Here is a 12,288-nt window from a genome sequence, read left to right as displayed (position 1 = left end):
AACTAAAAGTTCCAGTAGTGAAATAACACCAGAACTTAGAATATAAATGGTTTTAAAGGCTTTATCAAGGAAATCCCAGATAACGTGGAACTAGTCTCAAATATGGTCTTCTGATAAGTTTCATTTGGCCACATTCCAGCTGATAAGGTAGAAATTCCACTGACCTGAGCAATGAAATTATCATCTATGAATAGGATTTTAAAACAAACAAAAAATCAACTCTACTCAGATTTTGTTAATATGAAAACATTCTATTGATTAGTTGCCTGATTAAATATTATTCCATGCTGGTAGCATTTTTCTGAGTGAAAAGAAGAGGGTTCCATTCTTGTAGTATTGTTTTAATTCTCTCCTGAGAAGCTATCTTTTAAAGGGAAAGGGGAGAATGGAAAGGGAGTTGTTAAGCAGGAAAGAAATGTGATCTTAGTCACTCTCTGGATTTGTGTCCTGGCTGCATTAATGCACCCTAAGGTGATAAAATTCATTTGAACAGGGCTAGCTTTATAGTGCTCTCTGCCGTCTAGATAAAATAACAGCAATGCTTTGACTATATAATCCTATGTTAGTAGTTCTAAATCTTTAGGTAGTCTCTCCTTTTTTATTTTTCCCTTGCGAGAGAATAATAAATGAGTATGAGTACTAGAAATATAATATTAAATGGCCTTAAATATGACTGGCTGTAATATATTTGGATATAGTAGTTGTAAATGTTAAGCTCAGTAAAATTTACTGGGAAAACCAATAGAAATGTATTAGAAGTAAATCAGAAAAACTTTGCACATTAATAAACATAAGCTTAGTTTATTTACTGTGAAAAAGCATCTGGGAATGCTGAAAGAATTGGACAAGAAGGATAGGAAGAGGTAAAGCATTGAAAAGGATGTTTACCTCCTCATATATACTAGAATCAACGTTCAACTTGTAGGCACGATTATCCTTAGATTTTCAAAGTACTTACAAGAAGAGATCTTTATTCTAGTCCCTAGTAATTTACACATGTCTAAATGGCTATACATAGGATGTTTTATATCGACTAAACTGTGAAACTTCAAAAATCTTAAAGTTCTTTCAAAATAGAAGTATTTTTTTAGTGTCAAAAGGTACTTGAAAGAGATTTGGAATGTCGAAATTTAAAAAAGCAGACGTCAGTTCTCTTTTTCCTTTTATAGAGAATTTAATCCAATTAATCATTTTTCTGTAAAAAAGCAAATCCCAGGTGCAGCAATGAGCTGCTGCAACCAGTAGCTTTCCTAAAACACATCTGGCAGTAAGAGGAGAGCTACAATGTGAAGAGATATACATAAGATGGCACTGTTAATTTTATTTCATCCATTATAAAAGAACTGAGCTATATGATTGCCAATGAAGATATGTATACTCCATATCAAGTTTCTCCCTTGAGGGAAATTAATAAATGCAGTAATGCTCTTGCCTTTACAAGGATCCCAGGAGTACATTATGGGCACTTAGAGGCAATACTAAGTGGTTGAAAGCTAGATTTCTTTTTAAAGGGGGCTTCAATGGACTCTGGGCCATATGAGTTTTAAAACAAAATTAGAAAGGTTGTTAAACAATTTACTGCTGCTAATAGCAAATAATGGCACAATTTATTATACTATTTACCTATTATCTGGCATTGAATACCTCTGACAACCAAGGAAGTGAGATATTTTTTAGAGTGGTCTTGAGGTAGTAAAGGACCAATGTGTGCTTGAAGACCACATTGTTCCAAATTTTCTAATTCTGTATTTAATGTTTAGAAAGTGTATAGGTGGCACCATTCTGGTCCCTGGGAAAAGACACTGTGTTGAAAAAATACATGTGATGAAAAATATAAGAAATATATATGTAGTATGCATTATATCCCATTGTCAATGAGAAGGAAATTTCTCTTTTGTATTTCCAAAGTAGAACTGAGCTGGATAGATCAAAATAAGGAATAAATAGAAAGGAGTCACCAAATGAAAGTATACCTTGTGTGTATAATTATTGTTAATATTTGACCCCTGACATCTGAACTTTAACTTGTTCTTATTCTTGAGGCATATCCATCCTGGGATGTAATTAAATTCTATTGGGTATTGAATCTGGATCTGTCATGACAGAGACAGGACCTATGCACAAATTTTGTTAAAGCACATTAATAATATTAGTAAATATCAGATCTAATTCTTATTCTGTGAAGACCTATCCCAAATGGTAAATATAGACAAATTTAATCAAAAAGTATCTTCTAAAGTAAGGATTTTCAATGGTTGCAAACTGGAATTGGTAGAATCAGATGAATGCCAACTAAAGCAAAAGATTTCCAACATTACACTAAATGCACTATTCAATGAGTGAAGTGTAGATTGAGTTACATAAAATTTTGTTTAAGTGTTTCTTTAAATTGCCCACCTGATATCAACGTCCTGTTTCTTTTAAATTGCACAGCATTTCAAAGCAAAACAAGAATGAAAGAATGAGAAACAAAGAAAGTTGAGTAGGTATGTCTATCTCTATATATCTATGCTAGATGCATTCCATTGCTACATTTTAGTTCACTGTAAAACCCACGGAAAACATAAGGGATTCATCAAACCTTGCTCACATTCCATTCTGATGGTTCCTCTAGGCAGTCTGTTCTTCTGTTGAAAATGATAACTTCCTTATGTTTGGGTTGCCTGCAAAGAACAGGCTTGGAAAACAGACTCCTATAAATAATCTGTGGACTCAATAAAATCCATTTAACTTTATAAAGTATAATTTGCAGAAAGTGAAAAAAAGACTCTCTACTCAGTGCCCAGATTTGGATTTCTAATAACATTCTCCAGTAGAAGGAAATGGTTGATTATTGGGCTGGGACAGGTATTATGTAAGATGAGCCTGCAACATCTTGTAGTGCCAGAAAATAGGGAAATGCTCAAACACACACTCACGCACAAACACACACACACTGTGTCAAAGGATCATGGGAGCGAACTGAAAGGGCTTCCAATGACCAAGCTGGAACAATTTGAGCAACAAAATAAATAATGTAACATTGGATTATCACCCAAGGTATAAAATAAATATCTATGAGTCCATAATAATATAAATAAATCATTGAATAAATAAATGGGGAAAATAGATACATCTCCTGTGCAGACTTCCCAATAATTTTGGTAGATATTTCCTATGCAAAAAGTGGAGCATAACTCCCCACTCTTTATGTGTGGGCTACACATCCTTCCAAAGAGTATAATATGGAAGGGGGAGAGGAATAACTATTCAGGGAAGAAACCTGAGGTGACTAAGGCCAACAATAACACTGGCAAATGATGCTGATAGAATATACCCTTGGTATGATAAGGTGAGAATATCACTGTACCTCAGTAGTTTTTCTCCCAGTAACTCCAGTATAATCATGAGAAAAACATCAGACAAATACCAATTGAGGTATATTCTATAAAATATCTAAGACTCCTCAATATTGCCAAGGTCTTTATAAACAAGGAAAGTTTTCACAGTCTAGAGGACCCTAAGAAGACATAATAATGACATGTATTATGTATTCTGTATGAGATCCTGGAACCAGAAAAGAGCATGAGGGAAAAACTAAGCAAATCTGAATAAAGAATGACTTTAGTTAATAACAGGGACTTCCCTGGTGGTGCAGTGGTTAAGAATCCACCTGCTAATGCAGGGGACACGGGTTCTTTCCCTGGTCTGGGAAGATCCCACATGCCGCGGAGCAACTAAGCCCGTGCACCACAACTACTGAGCCTGCGCTCTAGAGCCTGCGAGCCACACTACTAAGCCTGCATGCCACAACTACTGAAGCCTGTGTACCTAGAGCCAGTGCTCTGCAACAAGAGAAGCCACCGCAATGAGAAGCCCACGCACTGCAACAAAAAGCAGCCCCTGCTTGCCACAACTAGAGAAAGCCCGTGTGCAGCAACGAAGACCCAACACAGCCATAAATAAATAAATAAATAAATAAATAAATATATTAAAAAAATAATAATTTTAAAAATCAACTCGTTGTGACAAATATACCATACTAATGTAAGATTTTAACAAGGAAAGTAAGTGAGGGGTAATGAAATTTGTCCTATCTTAATGACTTTTTTGTAAATCTAAAACTACTGTAAAATAAAGTTATTAAAATTTTAAAGCACAAATTGAGATTGTATCAGACTTAATTTCCTTGTTAATGAGTGATCCACAAGGTGGTAAGTTTGTTTCAAAGAGAAAGATGAAAGTATTTATAGTCACTGAAAGAAGTAAGTTTGAATAAGATTTCTAAATTAGATTAAAACTGGTACATGTTCTTCAAAGCAATAGAAGTATAAATTTGGGGAGTTATTTTTTTCTATAAATTATTTGCATTTTTACTGAATGAAATTGGACAAGAATTGTTTGCATTGCAATTGTTTTTCTACAGGTTAACATCTTTCTTTACAGAGTTGTTAAATACCTAATCAGTAGAAAATGACAAGTCAAATAAAGGGACACACCTAGAGAGTTACATAAAGGATAGAAAGTGATCTCTTTGCCTATTTTTAAGTTTTGATAATTTTTCATTATAGTTTGTTTGACTTGGTTGCATACACAGAAATGATGTTATATAGCCAGATATATCTATTGCAAGGGGCTTTCTAATTATCTTCTGATTAGGCAGGATATGCAGTTTTAGGGGGAATTGTAATATCTTATATAATAAAAAATATAAAAAATATCCTCAAAGTAATTGCTCCTCTGGAATGGGGGAAAAGGTGGCTTCCTTTCAACCCATGTTCCAATCTGACAAACAAGTAGGGGTATTCATGCAACTGATGAAAATGCAAAATAGTTGTTTAAATTGCAAAACATATTTTTTTCATGGTTAGGTTTTGACTGATTCCTGTGTTCAAAGCCCCTTTCATAAAATAATCATGGCTGTCTGCCTGTTCCAACACTATTCTTTCACTTCTAAGCTTGCATTTCATAGAGTATGCACACAAAACTGTCTGAAGTGGTTTTAAAACTCTAGTTCTACATGCTTTGTATAGTCTAATATAAAAATTCTAATATTCCTCCCTGAAAGTAATGATTTCCATGTTTCTTTATTTTGAGTTTGGTATTTGGAAATCACTATGTTAATATCTGTTTCTTGATGTTCTTTCCCTTAAACTTCTGACCTTCCAACCCTGCAACTAAAATATTGAGTCTGGAATCTGACAACCTCATAGGTATGTTGGGCATTTCATAGAATAACAAGGTGCCTGACACCTGAACCAGAGTTCAAAATTATTTCTTGAATTCGATTGAGATGTAGAATTTGAAAGAGTTGAAGTTCAAAAATAAAACTGAAGTCTTGTTTAAAGCATGGATTATCTTTCTAAATGCAAGCAGGTAGTAAATTTTTACTTGAATTCCTCTGATACAAAGAACTTGTTCTTTTTGATTAGCCTTTCATTGGATTAGAATATACAGTCTCTAATTTTTGGAGACATCCTCTGATCTCCCATAGAGTGGCTTGTCCAATAACATGGAGTCATGACCTGTTAATCAGAGGCTTTCTTCTCACCTTGGTTGAGCACCCACTCCCCACATCCTCCCTGTTTTCTCCTTAGGAAATTTCAGGGAAATGGAATAACGTTTTCTTATTTAGGGAACAAGCATTGAACATTTACTATACAACAGGGAGGCATCATGCTTCTACCAGAAAAATAGGATAAAGTAAGTCCTTAAACTCAAGCTTGCAAAATGTAGGTGAAACAAATAACTAAATTGATTATTTTAGTTTGGCACAAGGTTGAAAGTGCCATATTAAGGGTTACGATATAATCCAATAAATAATCTAGGTAGATAAACCCAACTCCGGTTCACAGAAGGCTTTGAGAGGGTAGATGTTTAAGCAGAGTCTTTAAGGACCAGAACTGGTTGCAAATTGAAGGAAGGGGAATTAAGTTTTAAGATATAACAGTGGCATGGGCAAACCCACAGATCTGTAATGAGCATGGCTCATTATGGGGCATGGAATTAACTCTGAATAGCTGGTTTAAAGTAATTAAGGAGGAAGAGAACTGCGGGAGAAGAGGCTGAAAACGAGGGCTGAGAAGGGATCCTGAAGGATCTACATATTATGCTGGATAAACAAAAAATAGTAATTGAACAGTTTTAAAGATAATCCTGGTAATAACTGATGAGGGCCAGAAAAAAAGGTAGCAACAGTTAGGTTCAACAAACAAACATACAAAGAAAAACATAGAGATAATCTAGAAAATATTTAGCAAATACAGTGAGGAAGACCTGAAAAATTCAAATCCGAATAAACAAAGATAGGAGCCTAAATTAGCAAACTTCTTGACTTCTAGCTTAAGTGACATGGGGAATGGTGTTGTTAATTTTCTGTGTAAGGAAAGCAAGAAGAGGAAATAAACCATGAGTGGTATTAAGGGTGAGTTCAGTTTGGTACATTTCCATTTGAGAGCCTGCTAGGTCATCTAATTCATAAGGAAGGGATTGTATTTAGAGGAGCTTAAACAAATACATAATATGAAACCAAAGGAGTCTTTTGAACTGAAGAGTTATGTGATGAAATTTCTGATATAGGATGAAAAAGTTAGCATAAATAGTGTAGGATTATCATCAGAAAGTCTCATTACTCCGAGGCATTGCATTATTTAAAATACAGGAGAAAGTTAAAACATATATGTAGCTAGAGCTCAGGTCTTCTTTATCAAATTCTGCCTGTTCTCCCAGTACTGACTCCAGTCAGGCAGGTTCTCTCTCTTTTATGGTTGTCATTGTATCCCCAGCACACTTTGCTGTTCTGTTTAGAATGCTCTCTTCTTCTTTATACTTTATGCAGATTTTATTTATTTATGAGCTCAACTCAGGTCTTATCATAACTACAATAGCTCATTATTTATTTACATTGTCATGTAATGGCTTTATGTATTTAAATCTCATTTTACCAACTAAGATTTTAAGCAAAAGGGACTTTCTTGAATATCTTTGTATCCTCTTTAATGACTTCATAGGTATAAACATCTAGTAAGTCTCAGTAAATACTTGCTGATTAAAATAAGTATTGGACTGTTTGCCTAGAAATAAAAAGTTAATAAATATAGAGGAAGGAGATCTCTCCCAAGATAAACAATTTTATCTCACAAATTTGATTATAACTTGGGAGTACATGCACATCTTTATGAAAGGATGCAAGGTACTTTGCTAATCATTTAGAAAATTGTTGCTTGACTTTAAATTGTTTTCTATAGACATGAGAGAATCAATGCAGCTCCCAGAGAGGCTGACAAGGTAGTAATGAGAACAAGAATACACAGGACACCTCAGGTTTTTTTTGTATTCCAAAAGATACTCTCCTTCAAGAGTAGCACTAAAGGAGATATGCAAAATGGAAGGTCCAGTGACATGCTCCTGAGAAGAGTGATTGCCCACCTTTTATAAATTTGTCTCATTCCACTCAGTATTTTATGAGTCAGGCTAGGAAGGGAGATACAGTTTCCTTTCTTTACATGAGAAGATGAATCTTGCTGTGGTTTGCCCAAAGTCACAAACCATTGGAAAAAATCTCAAAAGTGCTGTTGTCTCCAATAAATGACATATTTGTGCTTCAAAAGGAGGTATATTTAGTAATACAAGAATAAAAAGCATACCTGTTGTAATTAGATAATCCAAATGATTAGCAACACCAAAAAAACTGGCTTCTTTTTAAAAATAAATGTGTTTCTAAAGCTAGAATCATTTTTGCCTAGATTGTGCCTGAAGAGCATTTTTCATAATCCAAATTATGAAGTACTAAAAACTAAGAGAATATAATGGAAATGCAGACAGACCTTTAAAGTAAATGGTACAGTTTTCAAGACTATGTCACTAGTTAAAGAGTTAAAGAGTAACCAAAGGTCTCTTAAAATGTGTGAATATATTGATAATCAATATTTAATAATTTATACATGTGAATACTAAACTGGAAGACATAACTAGAATAAAATGATTGAAAAATCAGATGAACTTGGATTTTAATACACAGTGCAAATAACTAGCCATATATGATATTTTACGTTGTTGGTTTCTTTTATTATAATTATTGTTTCTTGTATCATCCTAAAGCAAAACATATACATTTACTCTTTCAGTACTTTTCTTTGAATCAGCCATAACCATAACAGATTGGAAGGATTACACAAACCTGTTAAAGTGAAGACAGAATTACCTAAGGGGAAAGTATTTTCCAAAATGCTATTTGAACAAAAGTATAATGAAAAACAATGATAGATGTAATTTTTAATTTTTTATCACATAGAAACTTTATCTTTGACACTGCATTTCCTTTGGACTCAATAAATAATCAAAACATAATGAACCAATAAGAAAGTAGGCATTTCTTAAAAGACCACATTTTAAGATATTTATATCTGCTATAGATTTAATGTATAATCAGAGAAAACCATGATGATTATAGCAAATGGTGATTAAATTATATTGAATGAAAAAATCAGCAATGAAGGTTTGTGGAAGATCAGATTTTATTAGCAGTGATTTCCATATGAACTGAGATATGACAGGATTATTACATGAAGCTTGCTTTTTAAAATCTTCATTTCACATGATTTTACTGATGATCTAATTTATAGCCCAATTAGTCAATTTTTCAAATACCGTAAGTTAAGACATGTCAGGAGAGTCCATTTTATATACCCATCCCTCATACAGTCTTAATTTTGTTCCATTTAACATTTACCAATTTGTTCTGAATTTGTTCAGCAAGTTAGAGATCTTCTAAGATATCCAAATGCTGTGGTAGCATCAAAACAATGGAAAAATTTTAAGTGGTCAAAAGATAATGTGGAAGGGTAAAGTATTCTCCATAAGGAAGAGTAGGCTATGATGCTAAACACTTTTGTAAACATAAACTATTCAACATCATAAAAATATATGTTTATAATAACTTCTTTAGTGAGAAAATGTTTGCAAACAATGAAACACTTTATGTTTCTTAATTACCATAGGCAGAGTCCATCATTCTTAAAAAATGTTTTGTTATTGATAAATGTTGGGAATATTAATATTTGTTTTGGGTGGATTATAATTTGGGGAGGATAATTTTTTTTTAATTCTAAATTGTCTTCTATGTCTGGCTTAATGTTTCATAAAAGTATTTGATGATGGTTGCTGAGATTAAAAGAAATATATTAGAGTACTTCTAAATTCACTCAAATTTACTCACATTGAAATTATCAAAAATGTTTATAGAATTAATATTTGTAAATACATATGATTTTCATATGATAATTGCAGTGAGGGATACAAGTAGTTGAGATCTTAATGCTCCAGTTTCAGATGTGACAATTATATAAATATTATATAGTATATTTTTGGGGATTAGGGCAGGCTACCTCAAAATATGCCACAATGGCATATTGATTGTTTTGATTTGAGGTTGTTTGAGAAGCAGCCGATGCAAGAAAGAAACTGACTGTACTCTCCCCCTGAAAGCAGGAAAGAAATCTGCCATGTGAAAGGTGCCCTTCCTGCATCTGGAGGTGGAAAGACACCCTACTTAGCAGGGATAGGGAATTCAGGGCCAAGAAGCCTACGTAAACAAATCTTGTTACTACTTTAACTTACCACCCCAAACCCAAACTCTGTTTAGATTCTTCAGTGATTAAGCACCCAAAGCCTAAGTTTCTTTGTCCTGTCAATTCCTCAAAAATTTATTGTTTGTCTAGAAAGTATGAAAGCTGTCAGCTTTGGCCACTTTTTAGGTCTCATTTCTATGTGACTTCCCTGTACATGAATTAAATGTGTTTTTCTCCTGTTAATCTGTCCTGTGTCAATTTTATTATTACTCCAGCCACAAGAACTCAAGAGTGGTAGAGGGAAATACTTCCCACTCCATGACAATATAGTTTGGAGCTGTCTCTAAAACGTCAGAGAAAATTTGGATATTTGGAGTAAAGAGAACATATTTGACAGGGATACTAGTAAAAGGAAGGCAATGCGATTTTAAAAATGCATACACTACAAAGGAATGGAAAGATATATTTGGCTAACAGTGAGCATAAAATGTGTCTGGAACAGATCATTCATGTAGGAGATCCATCAGAAGTAAGATGGTTTGTGGCCAGATTATTGTGATCCATGAAAGCTAAATTGTGTATCTTTGACTTCATCCAGAAGGGTTTGGGAGCCATGGAAAGTGAGGTCTAATGTAGGTTGGTATATCTGGTGGTTAGCACAATATTGTTTACTTTTGTGAGAACAGTTAAAACGGTATAAGAGAAGCTAAGGAATTAAGGACAATGTGGTATAAGTGCCTGACATTAAGCTTTTGATTTCGGAGGCATCAATTTCAAAGATATACATATCTAATAAACGTATTGCCAACTGTATGACACAGCTACAAACAAAACAACCAGAGGAGAAATCAGGCCATCCCCCACCCATGAAGTTTCCTCTTTATGTAAGCCCTGGGTAACCTAGATAACTGACTGCTTGAGTAACCTGGCAACTCTCTTCTCATGCTCTAATTCTCACGCTTATACTTTGAAATGGCCAATAAGAGTGAATCTGAAACCCTAGACACCCCACCCTCAACCCTAATAAAAGCAGAGCTCCAGGTCTGAGGGAAGTATCTGTAGCTATTCCCCAGGAGTAACGCAGACCAGGCCAGGGGAGTGCCTCAGGCATTCCTAGTATCATTATCAAAAGGCTGGGACCTACAGGACATATAGACACATAGGCTGTGATTAGGTAAATGCAATCATTGTATTCTACTGCTTCCAAAGTTTAGAATGAAATGCAAGAAGAGGTAGTTAGAGGCACAATGACAGCAAGGCAAATGTTGTGACTGCTTACATTAACATTTTAATTTAGGGGTATGACCCCTAAACTATCCTTTTAATGATCAAAAGGAAATTAACAATGTCAGATGCAGATTGGGTCACTCTATCATTTAATATCTAAGGAAGATAAACTCAAACCCAATACCATATCTTGTATAAAATACAAGGTAAATTCTCCAATTTATGTTCTCATGTCACCTCTGGCAGAGTTCCTGCTTCCATTGGTTAAGTGTATGGAGATCTCATTATCTTGCAACTGCTGCTTCTATTCCTGGACCTTTTCTTGCTTACAAAAGACAAAGTGCTTATTTATGGCCTTTGTGCACTTCAAACACTGTCAGTGCATTTTGAAACCTATGGCTTGCGGCAATACAAATACTTTAAATTTGAATATTTCATATCCCAACTTTTAAAAAGACAAAATTTGGTCTCCTGTCTCTTCATACTTCTCCATTATCTGCCCCACTACTTTTTTCTCTTCTTCCTATATTATGATAATTCCTATATTATCAGATAAAAAACAAACCAAAAAGAGAACATGAATAAATTCCCAACATTTTCTGTTTAAACAGGCAGAAACTTAAGCCCTCTTGTAGTTTTGGTGTCTCCTATGAAGTTCTAGTCTTTGATCTGAAGCCTATCTACGTTTTCATACACAAATACGTTTGTTTTATAAACAAAGATAATTCTTTCTAAGAGGAATCTGATACCAGGGGAAATATCAACTACCAAATTCCTAGAATGATTCTTTTTACCCTTAATTTTAGCCAGCCTTGATGTTAAGTTATTATCCTCTCTCTTGGATTTTCAAGTGTCAGATCTCACAAACAGAGGCACTCAGTTGGTCAAGTGATCCCTAATTCCCTTGTCCTCAAAGCAATTCTTACTTTTCACATTTAAGTGCAATTATTTGTTTACATGTTTTATTCCCTGACCAGACTGAAAACTACTTAAGTTCAGGAATCCAGTAATATTCAGCCATTAATGTAATGAGCATCAAAGGATCAACAGCTCAATGAATGGGTACACAAAGCATATCATGAAAGGGAAGGAAAGGCAGAAGTGATGTCGTGGCCCCATAACCATCCTCTCTTTAGAAAGTGGATTGAATGTGTCTTTCTCTTTCTATATATTACATGTCATGTATTATAGGAAGTGATTTACATAAATCCCTGCCTCGTCTCTTGAATCTGAGTAGTTTTACAACTTCCCTGACTCAGCAGTTTCCTCCCTCTCTCTGGCTCTAATATTCCATTAAAACTCTAAGCAGTCTCCCGCTCTTCCCTTATTTGATTCCCTAATTTGTGATTGGTCTTTTAAGATATTGATTGTAATATATTGTTGTAATACACGCAGCAGGATTTTGGAGAAAAAGGACACCACGATTAGAAGCAGGTAGGTAATGTGAATTCAACTCGATACTCTTGAAAAAGAGAAAGAAAAAAGAATGCATATGTAGTGTCATAGACCCTAT

Source organism: Eubalaena glacialis, chromosome 6 (genome assembly GCF_028564815.1).
Source record: "Eubalaena glacialis isolate mEubGla1 chromosome 6, mEubGla1.1.hap2.+ XY, whole genome shotgun sequence".
Taxonomy (NCBI): domain Eukaryota; kingdom Metazoa; phylum Chordata; class Mammalia; order Artiodactyla; family Balaenidae; genus Eubalaena; species Eubalaena glacialis.
This window is presented reverse-complemented; position numbering follows the sequence as displayed.